This window comes from Ambystoma mexicanum, chromosome 6q (assembly GCF_040938575.1).
Source record: "Ambystoma mexicanum isolate Mex_15411 chromosome 6q, UKY_AmexF1_1, whole genome shotgun sequence".
Taxonomy (NCBI): Eukaryota; Metazoa; Chordata; class Amphibia; order Caudata; family Ambystomatidae; genus Ambystoma; species Ambystoma mexicanum.
In genome coordinates, this window is record NC_090937.1 from 1,558,453,084 (window position 1) to 1,558,474,719 (window position 21,636).

A 21,636-nucleotide genomic window follows, 5' to 3' on the forward strand; every position below is an offset into this window, starting at 1 on the left:
GGGATTAACAGCGCCATAAAAGTTGGCAGCGCCGTAAACCCCTTACCGCCTAATTACAAGGTCCCTTTGCGGGTCCGCACCTTAACAGCTGGTTTTACCAGCCGTTAAGGAAGGAACCCGCGAAGGGACTTTCGAGGTAATTACAGTACCGCAATTTGCGGTACCATAATTACCGCCTTCCCCATTCCCATTGAGCCCTATGGGGGCAAAAATGGGAATGGGGAAGGGCCAATGGTGAATGAGGAATTACTACCCTGCCAACCTTGGAAAGGGGCGGTAATTCCACTATCCACCATGGCGCAATCGTAAAAATACCGGCGTCAACCATGGCGCTAATAGTGCCATGGTTAACGCCTGGGTCGTAATGACCCCCTTGGACTCCATTTTGTGTACCCTCGACTCCATCTTTGGACTAGGCCGCATTCTGGCACTGTGAAGTCTCCTCTCCCCTCAGCAGCACCGCACACAAAGCGAGCACCGACAGCCCCCACCTTTGTCCCTCTTGCCCTGCGTCTGCGCTTCACAAGTCCCTTTCTCACAGATGCACTAAAACAAGATGTAGCAAACAAACAATGTATTCTTCTCACTCTTTCTCTGAGATCACTGTCCTGTGTGTGACCGGGCTGAACCATGACTCGCAGCTCATCAATCTCAACAAATCTGTTCCTGCCCCTATCACCCCCACTGTTGGAAAATGACTGCTTGCTCAACCTTGTGCCCCTCCAAAGCTATTCTTTTGATGTAACAGAAGTGTGATCCTTCCTTGCTGACCACCTTAGAATGCCCCCAATAAAACCAGACTCCAATCACAGTATATTCTGTCCTAAACTAACATGTGTCACTCCACCCCCTCCCGCTCTGATGGGTCAGACCTGACAGCTATCAATCCCGCCCCCCACCGGTTACCTGGAGGGCAAGACCCCCAGACCCTTCACCCTGCCAGTGACCCAAAGTGAGACAATGCAAACACACGTGTACAATTTAGAGGCCTTTAACAAAACTTAAAAGATGTAATAATTATCATTATTTACTGTATGTCTAGAATAAGTGTGTAGATTAGACAGCCAGAACAAGCCACCTCTCCGGACCTGACCCACCCTTCACCTCGCATGGACTGGCCCAGCTGAACCACGTGATGTCCAACCTCCCACCAAGTCATCAGCCAATCTTGTGGAGCCGGCCCTTGAAGCGCTATAATCGCACCCCCTTACCTAACCAATGAAAATGTAACCTGCAGACTGTATAGAAATTGTCACTGATGACTCTGTAGCCCTAAAAAATGTCTTGTTTCTGTATTGTTTGCCAGAGCGCTCTCAAGGCAGCAGAGTTCTCTGGATGCTGAACCTTATATAAACTTTTGATGATTCTCAATACCAATCCCTTTGTCTCATTCCTTGCTGGGATGAGTCCTTTAGTTTGTGTGTATTGGTGAAATGGGGACTGAGTGCCTAAACCTGCAAGGAAACCAATGTGTGCAAGGAAACCCAATGCACGCAAGTCAATCCTATGCATGCAAGGAAACCCCATGCGTGCAAGGAAACCTCATGCGTGCAAGGAACCCAATATGTGCAAGGAAACTTAATGCATGCAAGGAAAACGAATGCTGGCAGGGAAACCCCATGCTTGCAAGGAAACCCCATGTGTGCAAGTAAATCCAATATGTGCAAGGCAATGGGGGCAAGGAAGTCCAATGCGTGCAAAAAAAAAACATGCATGCAAGGAAACCCCATGTGTACAAGGAAACCCCACGCGTACAAGGAAATCCAATGCATGCAAGGGAACTCCATGGATGCAAGGAAATCCAGTGCAAGCAAGGCAACCCCATGCGTGCAAAGAAATCTAATGCATGCAAGGAAACCCCATGCGTGCAAGGAAACCCAATGCGTGCAAGGAAACCCCAGGTTTTCAACCTATCAGCACACATGCCTCCAGTGACTTCTCTTTACATGGACATCATCCATAATGTCCTGAGCATGTGCACATCAGAACGGTGCAATTCTGATTATGGCCACACTAAAGGAATCCCCCCTCCCCTAAACCTCCCTGCCCGCCCCCACCGTACCCCCAAGGTTGTTTGACAATTGCACTGCTATTACCTGATTCTGCAAAACAAAGTACTTTGGGCCCGATTCGTGGAATTGTTGCATGGTTCAAAGTGACTTTGCATTGCCGACAAAAACCCTGATTCATGGAACTGTGCAAAGTGTATTTTTGCAGTGCAAAGCTGGTGCAAAGTAATTTTGTGCTGCAAAAAGGTAGTTGAGATTTGTTGCAGCAACATTGCGTCGGTAGCTGGGTGCGGCATAAGTCTACATAACATAGCATAAGATATCATGTTGCGTTACTTTACTCTGTGTCTCGATAGCTGGTTGGGTATCCGAAAAGATCACTGAAGGCTTACTAAAGATTTAAAACCTTTCTTCTTACTAAGGCAATTCTTATTATGGACTTGCATATTGCTCATGAATATAGTCCCTACCCTAAAATGGTTGCGATCCCACAAACTGCAAGGGGTTCAAATTGTAATCCAAAACAATCGTACACAATTTACAATTAATATATATTGGTATTTTGTATCTTTACGTGCAAGAAATGAATTGTGGAAGAAACCATATGAGCAGAGAGTTTTAGTCCGCTTACACCCCGCGCGAAGCCATGCTACACAGTGTTTGACGTGCATTTCACACACTGTGTGGCCTGCAGGCTTTTCAGCGCAACATGTTAATGTTAATGGATTTTTGTACCGTGCACTATCACCACCGGAGTGGACCCCTGGCAAGCTGTGTGTCTCGCTCTCTTATTTCACAACATGAATACTTGCCTAAACAGATTCCTAAGCAGCATGTTTTCGAAAATCTCCATTTGCAAAGTGTTGTTTTAAGATCTGAAAATGTATCAATCAAGAAATGCTAAATGGCCGGTTGGTTTTTCACATTCCAGTATGAGATCAAGCAATGCCAAGATGAGTTAAGTGGATGTTATGCTTACAAGGACCTAGAAGCCATGTTAAAAACCAGTACAAAGCTCTATCTTCTCATAAGGGAATCGCTGTCCTTTGCATGAAATTGGAGCCAATGAGCTTCTGTCGAGACAGTTCCATTTGGGGACGCTCCCCTGTAGTCATTTCATTCCACTGTTGATTTGATACCTGCTCTTGTATGTCTCCCCACAGGGCTGGACTGTCCTATATGCAATGTTGGAGATTTCCCAGTAGGCCTCTGCACCTCTTTGTCTAGTAACCTATTATATTTCCAAATGTTCTCATAGGAAAAAAGGTTGGGCTTGCTAAAAATGTGTAATATGGGACCACTTTGGTTTCCTGTCCACCCCTGCTTCCCCAATGTGATTTAGGACCAGGCACTGCACTCTGTCTGTTGCTAAGAGCCCCAAGTTGTTCCGGGGGGGGGCCTCAGAACTACTCACAGTTACCTTACCAGAGGTGCACCACTACCAGGACATGGGCACGGCCACACCATATGGATGCACCAAATGCCCACTGAGATCTCTAATGGCAATCTGCAAACACGAACAGGCTGTTCCTTTTCCTGGTATACATGCATTTCGTCGAATGATTTTGCATCGTGGGACTTTTCATCGCCAACCCTTTCATTGCCAAAAACTTTTTTTTTTAAACTTTTTTATGGGAGGGGGTGTTTGGTGCGGTTTGGGGTATGATTATTTAAGTAAGGGGGGCTTGGGTGTGTGAAGCCCCCCATAAATAAAAAATAAAAAAGGAGTTTTTGGCGATGAAAGGGTGGCGATGAAAAGTCCCACGATGTAAAATCATTGGGCGAAATAACGTAGAACCCTTTTCCTTCCACACTCAGAGTAAACATTTTTCCTAATAGACATCGAGCATCAGAATGCTACAACACTCCAAACAACTTATAAATCATAGTCTCACAACCAATACATCTTCGCAGTAAAAGTTGACAATCCTCCCTTTGGACACAGGTACTTACCCAAGCACAGACCCAAGATAGGGGGAAACCCTCTGGGGAATAAAAACCCACATCCAGTATCAGCATAGCTCCAAAGGAATCTCCAATGCAGAAAGTTAGTGGTGGACAAGAGCCCTGTCAGGGTCCAAGTCAGAACAGGCATGGGCTCAAGGGAACAGAACCCAGAAGGATAGAGCATAGCTTCCAACAGAAGAGAGGGAAGTAGCCGGTCAGGAGAGTGAAAGAAGGAAAAAGGGACAGACTCACATGAAGCGATGTAGTAACCTAACCGGCAAGTTGTGGTGCAAAGTTTTGCAAGTCCAACTGGATGAAATCCCGGTCATCCTGACAGTGACGTCACAACGTAACAGATCTTCATATTGGGACCAAGAACTGGACCGTCAAGAGCACTTGGCAAACACAGCGCGGCGGGCTCAGAGAGTGTGTCGGAAACATTTCACATGCTGGTCCATGACAGCATGCCCCTTTCCCAGGCGCACATGGTTGGGCTTGGAGGGTTGAAGCCTATGTAATCGTTGCACCAAGTCAGAGGCATGCACATGATGAGCTGGCTCACAGGTGTTGTCACAGGGGTTGTACCCTTTCCAATCAACCAAGTATTGGAGCACACCTCCTTATTCCTGTGTCCCATGAACAACCACAGGAGGGGGGCTTCGGGTTGAAGGATGATTGCTGGTATTCCCCCACATAAGGATGAAGAAGTGATATATGGACTACGTGATGCACCCTGCTCCAGGAAGGAGTCAGTAGTAACTTGTATGCCACAGAGTTCACACAACGAAGCACACAAAATGGACCAATGTGTCCTATATTGTGACTAGTTTAAACTGTATTAGGTGCTGAGGAATCGTCTTGGAAGCCAAGTGTTCCTTCTGAAACACTTGTGTACCAGCGCGATAGAAATAAAATATCAATATCAACAAAATGAGATCGCCAACAGCAAAGAAATGGGCATCCAATCTGGGCTTGTCAGCGTAACTTTTCATCCCCTCTTGAGCTGATACTAGATGGTTTCGAACAGCAAGATGAGCCATTTGAAATTCTGTTAGCAAGTGGTCTGCACTAAGCACCTGAGCTTTCGATATAGGGGAATCCAGGAGACACCGGGGTGAATCCCATATAAAGCAAAAAACAGAGAGGTGTCAATAGATGAATGTTGTGAGTTGTTTGAGGCAAATTCAGCTGTAGGAAGAAGAGCTGACCAATTGGTACATGATGCCATGGAAAAACAATGTAGGTACTGCTTCAGTACTTGATTGGTCCTCTCATTCTGACCATTCAATTGGGGATGAAAGCCGATGATAAATCCCGATTGATTCTCAAAAACGTACGCATATGACCTCAAAACCTATTAACATATTGGAGTCCCTGATCAGAAGCGATTGATGAAAGTAGTCTGTGTAATCGGAATATGTCATGTAGGAATATTCTTGCCATTTCCATGGCATTCAGCAATTTGTTCAGAGCTGTGAAGTGAGCCAATTTGGAAAAGCGATCCACGGTCACCATGATGACTGTTTTACCTTTGGAAGGAGGTAGCTCCGCAATTAAATCTGTGGATTTTGCTTCCCAGGGTTTTTCCGGGATAGGAAATGGCACCAATTTGCCAATCGCTCTTTGAGGTATTATCTTGTTTTGGGCACAAACCACACAGGTACTGACGTGTCCCCTCTGTATCTTGTTGGCATCTAGGCCACCAAAAAAACCTTGAGAAAGCTGTCTTAGTGCTAAATTGTCCCTCTGTGTCCTGCGACCAGGTGATCATGAAACATCCAGAACACTTGTTTCCTTACCCTGGTAGAGGGTAGATACATGTTTTTACCTTTGAAGAGGAAACCTGTTGTAAGTGTAAACCAGACGATGGTGCCATAAAGGCAGGGCATTACATAGTATCAGGCAAGACCTGCTGAAAGAAAGAGTGGGCAACAAAAACAAACATCTTTGCTGCTATCACTTTAGGCTTGTTGTTGGAAGCTTCCTTGAAAGATAGATCATCCGCAACCAAATTGGTGTGGCCTGGAATGTAAGTAATACTAAAGTCCAATTGTGAAGAAAAATATGCCCACCCAGCTTGGCTGCTGTTTCGACGCTCAAACTTCTGCAACGCGTGTACGTTTCTGTTATCTGTTCGAAACCCCACTTGAAATTGGGCTCCCATTAGTAGATGTCTCCATTCCCTACAGGCCTGTTGAAGGCCAACAGTTCCTTCTCTAGGGCAGAATAATGCATCTCGCTACTGGTGAGGTTCCATGAGAGGTAGGCAATAGGGTGGTCTATTCCATCTATCTGCATTAGAAGTAATATTGCTCCAATGGCTGTCTCTGAGGCATCTGTTTCCACGATGAATGGTCTTTTTGGTATTTGGTGGACATAGGATAAGAGATTTTGTGAAGGCATTCTTCAGATCATGGTTAGCTCTGTCTTCTTCAGACCATCAATAGTAGTGACTTTTACAGAGTAGGTCTGTCACTGGCTTTACCCGCGGGGAAAAGTGATCTATGAATTTATGGTAAAAATTGGTTAGCCTTAGGAATTGGTGAAGCGGTCTGACACAAGTGGGAGGACTACAGTTTGTGATGGCCTCTACCTTCTTACATTCCATAGAAGTTCCCACAGCTGATTAGACGTAACTCAGGTATGATATGGATGAAACATGAAACACACATTTTTCAAGTTTAGCCTCAGGTTTTTGCAGGCAGAGTCATTGGAGAACTTCCCAAACATTCTGATGATGCTTAGATAGGGAATCAGAAAAAAACAGAATGTCGTCCAGATAGACTATCATGGAGGTATACAGTAAATCGCTGAACAACCAGTCAACAAAACACGAGGCTCAAGTGAGTGAAGCGAGCCTGCACCGGTGAGTGTGGTGTTTGATGTTGATGCAACCTAGAGGATAGGACAGGTTTGTTTGACATACCGGATCGTGAAGTACCATAGGGTAAAACTAGTCATGGGTGTTGTTTGGCTTGGCACATTGTGATGCCATTCTGATATACATCGTGGTTGATCCTAAATGGTCGGCAGCCTGGTGCCACCTTGGATGGAGTTGCTAAGAGACAATTATAGGCGCTGTGTCTTTTGTCCGCCCAAAGCTGATCATTACAGGAGGTTCTCGTCATTAAGTTATCGTTAGGCTGCAATGGTAGACCCTTTAAAAGGTTGACCTGTCCAACTGATCAACCACATGGTGACGAACGGAGACTCACACATATAAGGTGGGGAGGGGACAGGGTGCAAATGGGTGTGGTTGGTGTAAAGCAGGGTGGGGGTATGCGTGACACATGGAGAGTCCATGGGAAAGTCGAGGATGACAATGGAGGCAGGGGGTAAGAATCATACCTACAAGAGATCTTTGAGGGTCAGGCAGAGATGGGGTGGTCTATAAGTGGGTGGATAACTATCAAGGTTAGGAGGGGCAGGGTGGTGCTACACATGGGTAGTAGGTGAGGAGTCAGGGTGGAGCACTTGGGACCGGAAAGGCACATGCAGAGAGGGACCCACCTGAGAAGAAGCGAGCGGGGATGGTATTGGAGGAGAGTTGAAATGGCAGAAAGTGAGGTAGAGGAATTTGTTTTTGTGAGGACGGGCAAGCAGTTGTACATGTCGACCACCTTGGGACAACCAATATGCAACTGCTCATAGAACATAATAGTGGCCGAACAGTTGGGGGTGGCAAGCAGTTGGAGCCATGCACAAGACCCATTCAGGGTTGAGTGGGAACCAACAGTGGCATTGGAAATGTTTTTCAAAGTGGCCCCATAATTCATTGTGTCAGCACGCCCAACGCCTCTAAGTATGGTTTGCGGCAGAGGGTGGGGGAGTCACCCTCAAGAAAATGTTGAAGTTTAAAGCACATTGTCTCTATATATCAGCGGTGACTAGTCCATAATGGGTGGGGTTGTCGACCCACCGGGTCTTGGCTGCATATCACCCATTATGGAGGAGTAAAATAGGAGCACTCCCTCAGCTGAATGAGTGCTCTTAATTGTCAAAGGGAAACACTGTTTCCCTTTGACATTTACAGTTCAATAGCCGTGCAAGCTCAACGAGCCATATAGGCTGGGGGCATTTTGCTTCTCCAGCCTTACATTGCTCATTGGAAATGCTGGCTTGGGAATTGCATTTGCGTATGTGCAAGGTGGCACTCCTGCGCCTCCTCTCACATACAGACAACGAAGCTGGAGTGGGGCGTCTCGTCACCCATGCTCAGGCCCCTGCACGCATGTGCAGAAACCAGGAAGCATCCTGATTCCTATTCATGCTAGCAGGGGCCTGAGCGCTGGAGAGGAAAGACTGATGGCAGAAGGTACTTTTGATTATGTTCATTTTTTTTGTAATTTAAATTATGTGTATGAATGCATGCATGCTTGTGTTGTTAGGTGAATGGATGTATGATGATGGATGCTGGTGTGTGCATGTTGTTTAAATGTGTGTGTTTGTATGTTCATTTATTTATTATTTAAATATGTATATTGATGAGACAGAGTGCTTGCAGTGTGTATGTTGTCTAAATGTGTGCGTTTGTATGTTCATTTATTAATTTAAATATATGTTTGGATGCCTGTATGTGTGTGTTATGAGTGAGAACATGATAGGTGCTCGTGTGAATGAGACAGTGAGTGCATGCTGTGTGTATGGATGTTGTGTAAGTGTGTTTGTGTGCGTTTGTTTGTGCTGGTCCGAGCTGATTTTGCTGAGTGGCGGTAGGAGGTTTTAAAAATGCCTTTTTTTTGCACAATCACCGTCCCCACCGGCCAAAATCAGCTCTCTGTCTTAGGTGCTGTGGGGCCCAGGGGACATAGATGGTATTTTTGTATTGGACATCTATCATAGATGTGTAGTCAAAAATACCATGCCTGCCCACTGGGCACCCCAGCACCTCACATACACACATAATCACATTGATTGTGGCGTGTGTTGGATGCTGTGGGGCCAAGGGGACAGGCATAGTATTTTTGTACTGGACATCTCCATCACTGCCCCCTGCAGCCACAGTGCCTGGCATACACACATAGCCACATTGATTGTGTACGTGTGTGAGGAGCTCGTTACCCAGGGGACCGGCATGTCATTTTTTTTTCTGGGCATCCTTGATAGATGTCTAGTAAAAAAACATGCCTGACCCCAGTGCCCACCAAGGCTTCACATACACACAATCACATTCATCTTGTGCGTGTGGGGCACTGGGGCCCTGGGGGCAGGCATAGCATGGCATTTTGTACTGGGTATGCCCAGTAAAGAATGCCAGCCCAGTCCCCTAGGATTCCCAGCACCCCACATTCAATGTCAAGCCTGACCCCTAAGCCCCCCAGCAAGCGCCTCGCATATACACACACTTGATTATCTGTGCTTGTGAGGTGCTGGAGGGCAATGAGGGAAGGATAGATGGCCAGTAAAAAATACCTTTCCTGGACCCCCCAGCAACTCGCACGCACACAAGTAAGGTGTGCCTATGAGGCGCTCAGGGCCTCAGGGAGCAGGCATAGCAGTTTTTCCTTGCCATCTAGGCCGAAAAAAAATGCCACGGCTGTACCCTGGGACCGCGGCTCCTGACACGCATCTCTCCCCTGGTCCCCCAGTGCCTCACAATCACACATAATCACATTAATCATTAATGTGATTATATCTGTGTGCAAGGCACTGGCACACCATGGAGCAGGCATGGCATGTTTTACTGGCCATGGTTGATAAGGCAAGCATGATAAGTGTTATTATGTAGATATATTTGCATTTTAATACCACCAGTCTAGCCATTTCCTATTGTGGCATGACATTTTATATTGGACAACTTTGAGGCTGCAGCACCGGGGACATTTTTCACTACAGTGGAGAATCATAGTTATGGTTTTCCCCCCTCCCCCTGCTAAGGGTAAGATGTGTGCACCTGAAGGGGAGTCTTTCCCTGGTCACCTGACATGAACTAATGATTTCACTACAGCTCCCATAATTCTTAGAGACTACATTAGCAATTTAATTGGATTCACCTGAAGTGAAAGGCAACACAGCCTCCCTGAAGAGTGTTGGGACACAAAAGCGCTCGGAGGAGGAGAACAGCAGCCCAAATGCAGCATAAGGGATCCAGCTCTGTGAATATTTGAAGGAGGAGAACAGCAGTACCAATGCAGCATAAGGGATCTAACCCTGTGAATATTTTTGCAACAATTTTGATCTAACCCAGTGAATTGGACACTTTGGGACTTAACCCATTTATTATTTCTCTTTTTTCAGGTATATTGGCCAGGAATTGGAGTGGAATTTTCATATGTAGCTAGGCTGGCATTTCAATGCAGCCAGTCTAGTCATTTCGTGTTGTGGTATAACATTTTGTATTGTGCGTCTTTGGTAAAGCAAGCATGATAAGTGTCATTATGAAGCCCGACTCTCACTTTTATGCAACAAGTCTAGCCATTTCTTATTGTGGTATGACATTTTGCATTGGGCATCTTTGATAAAGCAAGCACGATAAGTGTTATTATGACTGGTATTTTAGTACAGCCAGTTTGGGCATGTTTTCATACTTTGGCATTCATTTTTAATGGTAAAGCCAACTGGAGTATGTTCTTACGCAGGGACACGCCATATATTGGAAGAACAAATATGGACATGTTTTCTTATAGTATCATTATGCGCAAAGCAAACATGAGTATGTTCTCATATGAGAATACTAGTGTATAATGGTGCAGTCAGTATGGAAATGTATGGGCACAGCCAGTGTGAAAATGTTTTAAACTGGCACATGTTTTGTGAAAAGGCATCATGAAAATGTGTTGGAGAAATGCTCCTGTGCACTGTTGGTGATTTGCATCTATTGGATTGTCTCATGAGTTACCCTATAAAAACAAATTGCAAACTGTTCAGCTTTTCACCCAATTATTCTAAAAATCACCCTTTTAACCCATTATTTAATAAAATCTCAGGGGGACATCCCTCCCCCAAACCCCTGTTTATTGGTGCGGGGTACACTAGGTCGCTACGGCAGATCAGGGACATATATTTATGCCCAGGATTCGAAATTGAGTGGAGCTGAGAGCTATTTTGCTCCTGCTTCAAGCATAGTAGAGCCTGGTTAGCTTGAAACCAACAGCTACATGGAGCTACTTTCAGCTCCTAGGACCAATTGGTGCCTTCCAAACATGTAAATCTGTCATTAACGTATGGTATTTGAGAATGTTAATAAAGAAGAATTAGAACACATCTAATACACATTTAAACACAATGGTTCCTACAAAATGGACAAAACATTAAAGGAGCATCCCTGTTAGCCCCCGGTTCCCCTGCGGTAGCGCCTGCCTACAGGGTCATGCCTGACACCCAGGAGCTGGCATAGCTCCTACTCATCGAATCTCAATTTCGAGCCCTGTTTACGCCCCTCCAGTTAAAAAATTCACCAGCCACCACTGCTACATATGGAATGAAAAAGTAGTTAAACATAATAAAAACGGACATATAGTATTTATTAAGAGTGTGCTAGGGATGTGGGAAGGAAGGAAGGAAGGAAGGAAGGAAGGAAGGAAGGAAGGAAGGAAGGAAGGAAGGAAGGAAGGAAGGAAGGAAGGAAGGAAGGAAGGAAGGAAGGAAGGAAGGAAGGAAGGAAGGAAGGAAGGAAGGGAGGGAGGGAGGAAGGGAGGAAGGGAGGAAGGAAGGAAGGAAGGAAGGAAGGAAGGAAGGAAGGAAGGAAGGAAGGAAGGAAGGAAGGAAGGAAGGAAGGAAGGAAGGAAGGAAGGAAGGAAGGAAGGAAGGAAGGAAGGAAGGAAGGAAGGAAGGAAGGAAGGAAGGAAGGAAGGAAGGAAGGAAGGAAGGAAGGAAGGAAGGAAGGAAGGAAGGAAGGAAGGAAGGAAGGAGAGCAGAAAACAGGTCGATGGTGCAGAGGCCCACCAGGAAACCTTTAGGGTTCCCTGTAGGGCAGTCCACCACTGGACCCATTGTTCACTTTATGGCCGATTAAAAAAAAAACAACAACACACACCCTGGTGATAAAGCAGAACAGAAGAAGTAGAGCGGTTGCGACTGTGGCCCTAAAAAAGGGATGTACGTGATTATTTTGAATACGAACATTTTGAAGACGAAAATTGTCAAATTCGAAATGTTCATATTCGAAATAAGCACCCCACAGCTAAATGGCATTTGTAGACCCCGACCCCCAGCCCCTTACTTACCTTTTGACGGCACACTTCGCTGTATGCCGCCGAGTCCCTGCAGCGCCAGTTCCCTTCACTTCTGTGGATGGGAACCGGCGCTGCAGGGTCCTTTTCTTTTTTTCCCGAAGACTTTGTTGTTTCGGATGCGGGGGACACCACCGTGGCCCCCGATTACATTATAGCGAACAAGGGTGCGAGGGACACCACCGCAACCCCTGCTTACCTTGTTCTCTCTAATGAAAACCAAATGGTTGAAATATTTGGCGTTTTCGGCTGTACGTAATGTTGGTACAGCCAAAATCCGATCATTTCAACCATTCCGTTTTTTATTTATGATATTTTCGTGTGATACCCTAAAAGAGGGCTGTGACTTCTTTATACGAGTAGTTGCAGTGGTATACGTCATTTGTTAGGATCCCTGGCTTTTCTTTGTGGTTGTTTCCATTAAAAGGTTTCCTGCCATCATTTGGTGGTAAGCATATCAGGGGTAGATGGCCTCAAGCACACTCTCTGTAGGGTGCAGTAAAGGAGGCATCTTGAGGGTAGAGGGCTTTCTGTAGGGTGTGGAGGGGAATGCATGGTCTCGGGAGCATAGTGAAGAGGAGGTGGGAGTCTCCTTGGATTTGAAAATTGAAGCTACGGGTCACCGGCATGGTATGGAAGTAAAGGAAGGATTACATTATGAGCCAGGGATATAATGGATTAACATCGTCTTACATGCCAGTTCCCTGGTTGGCTTGCAATAAATGGCACAATGTTTCTGGATGAGAGCCTTTCCATGCAGCTAGTGAGGACCATATCTTGGACGTTGGGGTCCACTTCTCGAAGATCTGCTTCAACATAAACCTGATCGGAAACGTGCATCCATTATACCATCTAAATAGATTGCGCCATCCAGCAGTGGAGCTAGCAGTGGGGCTCCTCTTTCCTCATCTTCCACCTAATCTACTTGCATTTACACTCGTCTACAAAGATTACTGCTGGATTTGGATCTGTTCTGTTTAGTTACAGTGAGTAAATCCTTGTCAGTGTGCCCATCCTAATTTGCACCCAATCCTCTTTAGAGATATGGCTTTGGCTTCTTGGGAGATTTAGGTTGTAGAATCAGTTAGGTAGCCTTAGACCTGCCTAGGCTCCTTAAAAGAGAGATTTAAGTTGTACAACCCATCAAGAAAACGTTGGACCTGAAACAGCATCTCGAAAGAGAGATTTAAGCTGTAGAAACCATCAGGAAACCTTAGATCTGCCTTTGCTTCATGAAAGAGAGATTAAAATTATAGAATCAATCAGGAAACCTTACATCTGACCAGGCTTCTTGAAAGATATTGAAAGAGATTTAAGTTTTATAATACGTCAGGAGATCTTAGCTTTGCCCCAGATTCTTGAAAGAGATATTTAAATGATAGAATCCATCAGGAAACCTTAGATCTGCCCATGCTTCTTGAAAGAGATTTAAGTTTTAGAATCTGTCAGGAGATCTTAGCTTTTCCCCAGATTCTTGAAAGAGAGATTTACATGATAGAATCCATCAGGAAACCTTAGATCTGATGATCGTGGTCTTCTGTCTGTCGTCCGGTTTAGCTTTCAGAAATGCAGAAGAAGATCCTTCTCTTTCAAGGCAGCCATGCTCTTCCAGAATCCATTTGTGTCACAGAGGATCGTCTGCAGTGTCGAGTCGGGCTAAGCCTAAGTCAAGCTTAAGTCGTTTCATATACCTCCTTGACCAGTTCAGCTGTGAACAGTGGGCTGGATCCTAGCAACATAATTCCCCATTGGGTGGCTGTACATGTTATGAAATCCTTTGCCATACCATGCCAAGTCCGACTCCCTCTCCATAGCGCGAAACCCAAATCCCCAGTTGTGGATCTCATTTTGTTAACTCTTGTGGTTGCAGAATCATTGATGAGATAATGCAGAAGATGCTGGATTGTTTGGTTGTTTCTTTCTTTCTTTCTTTATTAGTAGCGCACGCCAGACCCAAAGGTATCAGGGAGCGGAGATAAGAATGCTTTAGGCTTACATGTTACAAAGTTACATAGGCATCAAAGTACATATAAATGCGAGTACAGCAATTAGTACATGTGCATTACAAAAGTGGAGACAGTACAGCATTCAAGTAACACAGGTGAGGAATCGTCGCATTGGGAGGTGTGAGTCCAGTAGGTTGCTAGGTCAAATAACTAGTGCACCTGGACTATAGGTCATTTTCTTTGAGCCATTTGATCATGTTCTAAAGAGAGGATATGATTGGTCAGTCCTTAGAGTAGGTGGGAGGGGGTTCCACAGTTGGGCTGCTTTGACGGGGAAACTATTTCCCCCAGTAGTCGTCATTTCGAAGGTGGGAACTGATAGGCAGTTTGTATAGGCTGCTCTAGTAGGTCTAGATGTAACTCTTCTTTTGATTCTCTGTTAGGTAGCTCAGTGCAGCGTTATTAAGGCATTTGAATGTTACAGAAGCAGTTTTAAGTTTAATTTTGTGAGCTGTAGAGAGCCAGTTGGATTGTCTTCTAATCGTTGTTACATGTTCTCTTTTGGAGATTCCTAGTGCCGCTCTAAGGGCATTATTTTGCAGTATTTGAATTTTCTGCTTGATATATTTATTGGATCCCAAGTAGAGGGCGTTGCAATAATCCAGTTTGGACAGCACAAGTGCTCTTGTCAGCGTGGTGCAACTATTTGAAGAGAGGTAAGGTCTAGCTGCTCTGATCAGCTTACAGGTGTAGGCTGTGGAGGATGCCATAGCATTAACTTATTTTGCCAGGGGGAGGCTAGAGTCAAGGTAAAAACCTAGTGTTTTTACCTCCTTTGCAACTGTAATTATGGCCCATCTATGACAAAAGCAGTGTAGTCTTGGCTAAGTTTCTTGATGTTCTGTGTAGTTCCCAGTGTGATGAGTTCCGTTTTGTCATCATTCAGGCATAGACCATGACGAGCCATCCATGCCTGGATGATGAAGTATATCTTATTCACCAACGCCAAATCCTGTTTGTAATCCCAGAAAGTGGGATGAGAATCTGGGTGTCATCTGCGTAATTAGTGTAGGTGACACCTAGAGGGTCCAGATCGTCAAACAAGGGCTTAGTAAAAATGTTATACATGATAGGGGAGAAGCATGATCCCTGGGGTACACCACATGTAATAGGGGCGGGGTCAGCAGCTGCTGATGTAGAGAAGACCCTCATGGTTCTCTCGCTTAGGAATGATTTGATCCATGCTATGGCTTGGGGCGAGATGTGTGCTGCTGACTCTAGATGGTTGCAAAGCACTTTGCGATCCAACAGGTTAAACGCTGCTGAGAGATCCAGTTGGAGAAGCAGGGCAGTTTTTCCTTGGTCTCTCAGCTCGTCGACCTGGGTCTTAAGATCAATGAGTGCTTTTTCAGTACCATGCTGTGGTCTGAAACCTGATTGCTGTGAACCTAGGAGTTGTTGCAGCTCCAGGAATTTCTGTATCTGTAAATAGGCAACTCTATCTAAGATCTTTAGTAAGAATGGCACTGTGGTGATGGTCCTATAATTTGTGGGTATAGCCGGGTCCAGTGATTGCTTCTTGAGGAGGGTGAGGACCCAAGATTCTTTAAGATTACTCAGTATGGTACCTGAAGAGAAAGAGGATTTGATGAGTTTAGAGATGAATGGAGATGGATCTCTAGCCGCATCTTTTATTATTTGAGCAGGGCAGTTGTCGCCTCGGCAATTAGATGGTTTAAGCGATAAGATTATTTTTTCAACCTCCAATATGGAGACTTTAGTGAACTTAAATCTTTGTTCAGGTTTGGCAGTGGTACTTAGATTGTCAGTTTGGGTAGTTGTAGGAGGTCATTTTAGTTTTTTCTTATCAATTTTAATTTGGATGGTGGCAATTTTGTCCCTAAGGGCCTTCTTGATGTCAGAACACCATGTCTTATTTAGATACAGTTATCAGGTACCGGGATAGGGTTCTCAAGTTCTTTTAGTATTGTAAAGAGCTCCTTGGTTCCTGATTTTGCTTACATTATTCTAGTGTCATAGCTTTCTTTTTATGATCGCTTTATTTTGGTTTTCTATTTTGTAGAGATAGTGGTAAGGGTGGTTTTATTTCCCTCTGAAGGTACTCGTCTCCAAGAGGATTCGCACCTACGCTTTTCTTTCCTTAGTGATTTTAGGTAAGGGGTAAACCAGACATTTAGGTGTGCTCTAGGTTTGCTGTTTCTCATTTTTAATGGGGCGATAGTATCTAAGGCATTGGTCATGACTGTGTTAACTTCGATGACTAGTGATGAGGGATCTAGTGTATCAGGCAATGAGTTTAAGGTAGGTAAAATTAGCAGCAATAGCCTGTCTGTGGTTATATTTTTTGTATTCCTTGTTAGCGTTGGGGGTGCTGGAGTATTATTTTGTGGTTGGAAGGTTTTAACGTCTGTAGAGAAGGCTACAAGAGCGTGATCAGTCCATACTTGAGGACTGATAGACGTAATAGTTGTGTTGCATACTGCACAGAAGCTGACTTGATACACATGTTCTGGGGATGCGAGAAGGTGAGCCACCTCTGGACAAAAATAGAACATGCATGTAAGAAAGGTGGAATTAAGTGCTATGCCTGGACCCCGAAAGAATGCCTCCTAGCCACGTACCCCAGGCTAAGCAAGATCAAGCACATAGTGAAAGTAATGGACAAGCATGCATATTGGCAAAAAGAGAAATAGCAATGTCATGGAAAACAAGTAGGGGCCCACAGTATGCACGATGGAAAAAGGAAATGGAACGATGGGCAGCTGCAGAAACAGAAGCATGGGGCATGAGGGCCACTAGGGGAGAGGAGGACACAAACACCACATTCAAGGCATGGAAAGCAATCGTTAGAGACCTGTTCCTCCCGTCAGATGACATGCCTCCATGAAGAGGTGCACCAGTGAAAATGCAATTGTTGCACAGCAGAAAGAGTACAATAAACCGACTCGCCCTCACAACCACTACAACAGCGGACATGGAAATGCCACCAAACTACTCCTAGAATGCAAAAGAGGCTACAAACTGTTAAATGCATGAAGACAGTTCAAGTTTGTTATTTGTTCTATAATGTTAACTTAATGTGTACTGAGATTTCAAGAATGCGGATATGGCTGGGGCGTGGCCAGCAGCCATCCGATGAGGACGTGAGCCCGCGCTGCTCCCGCGCCACTGGCCTCATCCTGTTAAAATCCTGTTAAAATATATATCCGAGCTGAACCCTGAAATACTCCAGCGGTGTGTGAGACTCTCCTGCACCGAATCGCGGTGCCCCGACGCAAATCCGTAAAAGGAATCGCCGTCCAGATCGAGTGGAAGTTGCAGGAACCGCGACAAGTGCTGAGCCCAAGATGGCCGCCATAACTGCGAACGCGCACTAACTGTCGGCCGGCGGCCGGCGCACGCTCCACCGGGCCCTGCAGTCAACATCCTGACCGCGGTGGCGGGGCGGTATAGTGGTCGCAGGCCCAGCCCACCTGGCGAGAACCCAACCGAACTGGGGGCCTGAAGAGGGCCCGGAGCGGGAAGCTTGGCGTGTCAGTATTGGCGCGGAAGAAGACGCACGGCGCACCGGCTGATGATCCGACTAGCGCGCCCCCTACAACCGGAGAGCCACCCGCCCCACGAGCGAAGACTAAAACCAAAGAAGTCCGCGACAGCACCACGGACAGGTGTAGTGTAATCTAAGAAGTTCATATGCCACTGAGAGTGGCTTAGTTAAGGTTTACTTGTTCTGTTTAAATTTCGGGCGACAGATACTCCAGGTTGGGTGGGAGTATAGGGAGGGAGGTTAGGGAACACTACCGGGGCAGTAGATGCCTTCAGGGGAACAAGAGATGGAGTTGGGGGGAGGGGGAGTTCTTACCCTTGTTCTGGGTTTCGTCTTTACTTTTGTTCATGTATGGTCCGACAACACTAAATATTCACTCCTACAAACCTGCATCACACGGCGAAACAATAGTTTGTGCATCTTCCCGGAATCCTACATATACTGCTCAACAGCAACCCACCCCCCAACCAGATGACGAATGCTAGATCTGATACGAAATCATTACGTCTCCTGACTTGGAATGTCAATGGGCTGGGAAGTGGGATAAAACGCAGACTGGTCACCCAAGCATTAAACAGGCAAGCGCCGGATGTGGCGCTGCTTACAGAAACACACCTAGAGGGCACCACATGCAACCTATTTAAACGTGGTAACTATCGCACAGCACTGCACTCGGGTTTTACTTCAGGCTCCAGAGGGGTCCTCATACTGATCCATAAGAAGCTGCCGCTGACACTGTCCAGTGTGTCACAGGACACAGGAGGCAGATTCGTGCATATAACAGGAACCCTATGGAACCAAACCATAACAATACTAGCTGTGTATGCACCACCCGCGCTGTTGCCAAATCTCGCCCCTACTAATAGAACTATCAACGTCAAGGCCAATCCCTCCCCCCTCATGGCGCCTTAACAACTATTACCTAGGCTTCCCGGAGCTTGTAGAGTGTATTCAAGAAACTACAACTAATTACTTTGAACTAAACGCAGGGTCAATTGATGACCCAGGACTGCTGTGGGAAGCGTACAAGCCGGTTTTGCGGGGAGTGATTATCTCCTGGACTACGGCGCACAAAAAGGCTCAAATGCAAAAAGTAAATGAGGCTGAAGAACAGGTGGAACGTGCAGAGCGCGCACATCTGGTGCGAGACCTGCCTGAAACGAACCGAGCACTGGGCCTTGCCCAAAAAAAAATGCACAATGTAGCCCTAGACAACGCTAAACAGGCGCACACCACGATGCGCGCCAGACTATATGAGACTGGAGATAAGGCGGGTAAATTATTAGCCAGGCTAGAGCGCAGGGATGAAGGGCACAAACAGGTCAGGATGATCAAACCCGACAATTCGGAACCACTGTGGACAGATCAGGCTATCACAGAAGGCTTTGCAGCCTACTATGCAACGCTCTATGGGTCACCGGAAGCCCCCACTAACCTCTCCGTGTTGAACGGGATCACCCTTCCCAGCCTAACGGACACACAGAGAGATCTACTGGAGGCAACCATTACTGAAGAGGAACTAGGGTTGGCCATGTTACAACTACATCCCGGGAAAACACCGGGGCCGAACGGCTTCCCGGTGGAGACATGGAAAAGGATAGAACCAAGTGCGATACTCCCACATCTCCTACAGATGTACACACACTCGAGGGAGCAAGGACAGCTTCCCCCAGACCTAAGGAGAGCAACTATAATAGTGATCCCCAAACCAGATAAGCCTCCAGAGAAATGCAGTTCGTACAGGCCTATTTCGCTAATCAACACTGAGACCAAAATCCTGGCGAAAGCACTAGCAAATCGACTGCAGAAAGTTATCCTGTCACTTATACACCCAGACCAGTGCGGCTTTATGCCCCAGAGGTCTACGCGTATGAACATACACAGACTGCACGCTGCATTTGAAAAGTCCTCCCTATTGCGGGGTCCCTTGGTGCTTTTAGCAATAGACTTTGAGAAAGCCTTCGATTCGGTGCACTGGCCAGCACTGTGGGAAATAATGCGTCAAATGGGTTTTGGTGACCAATTCCTGGGATGGGTGCAGCTGCTATACAAGTGCCCAGAGGCCGTGACCAGAGTAAATGGATGGCTCTCGCAGCCGTTTAAACTGGGCAAGGGGACACGACAGGGATGCCCCCTGTCTGCAATGCTTTTTGCGCTTGCCATAGAGCCGCTAGCGATTCTGCTAAGAGAATCACAAATGTGGAAGGGCTTCCGGTGGACAGAAGATTGGGAGGATAAGGTCTCACTGTATGCGGACGACCTGCTCCTGTATCTATCAGACCCCATAACCTCTTGTCCTGCAGTGATACGCTTACTGAAGGAATATGAATCCTTTAGTGGTTTGAAGGTAAACTGGTCAAAATCCACACTGTTCCCACTGAGAGAGATGGGTAGCGTAGAGATACAGAACTGCCCCTTTCGTATAGAAGTTGACCAGTTTCGCTACCTGGGAGTTCAGATAACGACGAATCTAAATGAGTACGTAGAAAAAAACTTCCACCCAATCATAAACCGCTTTGCAGAGGACGTCAAACACTGGAATGCCCTGCCACTGACCCTACTGGGGAGAGCAGCACTATTTAAGATGATGGCACTACCTAGATTCCTGTACATACTCCAAAACGCCCCGTTACACATCCCCAGACGGGAGTTTCACAGAATCGACAGAATCCTCCGGAAACTCCTGTGGAACAATGGGCACCCGAGAATAGCGCTCCACATCCTGCAGCGCTCCATTTGGCAGGGAGGCATAGGATTGCCGCGTATACAGACGTACTATTGGGCGAGTCAGATGGCAGTGATAAATGACCTATTACACGGCAACCCCTCGCTACCTCATATTAAATCTGATACCCTGGATGGAGCAAGCATAACCCCACTAGAGTCCCTATACCAGAAAACTAATAGCAACACTACCAAAACAATGGCTGCTCACCGGGCATTAATCTGGGCAGAGGCGCATAAACACATAAACTGGGAAGGGAAAACCACGCCGGTACAGCCACTGTGGGTAAATAAACACATCCCTGAGCTGGACAGGCTCCCAAAATGGCGGAACTGGATAACTGCGGGAATAACAAAAGTGGGAGATGTGATTCGGGACGGGGGAATTGTGACATTCGAGAGGTTGGTGGAGGAGTTCAACCTCCCTGTCACTGACCGATACCGGCATATGCAATTAAGTCATGCTCTACAGTGGTACTTGCCTGACCTACGGGACATGGCAGACTGCACCCCCATAGAGAGGAAACTGGTACTAGATAGCATAGACACCAAAATCACCTCAGTGATGTATAATGTTCTCACCTCGTTTGCCACACCGGAGCTATCGAGTCTAAAATCAAAATGGGAAAGGGATGTGGGAGAAATACTGCCTGAAGCACACGATCCTAATGCACACGAGGGAAACTGCCATTTCAGCCAGGTTACGCCTTGTCCAGCTCAAAATACTGCATAGAGTCTACTATCCACGGGTTGCATGGTATAGATGGGGTAAAACCACAGACCTGAATTGCCTGCGCTGCCACCAGGAAGAATTTTCCACATCATATGGGGCTGTCCACACATCACGCTATACTGGCAACGCTGCTGTGACACACTTAGTAAGGTACTGGGTCGGACTGTGCCCAGAGATCCGAAATTAATGTTGCTGGGTGTCGAGGAAGAGGGTGAGATGTCTCGCACCGACAAGCTACTGTTTGCAACCACCACGGCACTGATCAAGCGCAACATTGCCAAGCTATGGGGCTTGGATGTAACCCCTGAGCATGCACAATGGATAGTTGATGTAGAAGCATGCATTGCGATGGAGCGAAGAGTATATGCGGCCAGAGGATGCCCTGGGAAAGCGGGGAAAATATGGGAAAAGTGGGAGAATGCACAATAAAACTATTGTATGACACAGGCCGGTGGCCAGTATGTAATGGCAAAGCAAGAGTGTATAAGTAATTGTTAATATATCCTTAAGTTGTTGAAAGACGGACCTTATTTTCTTT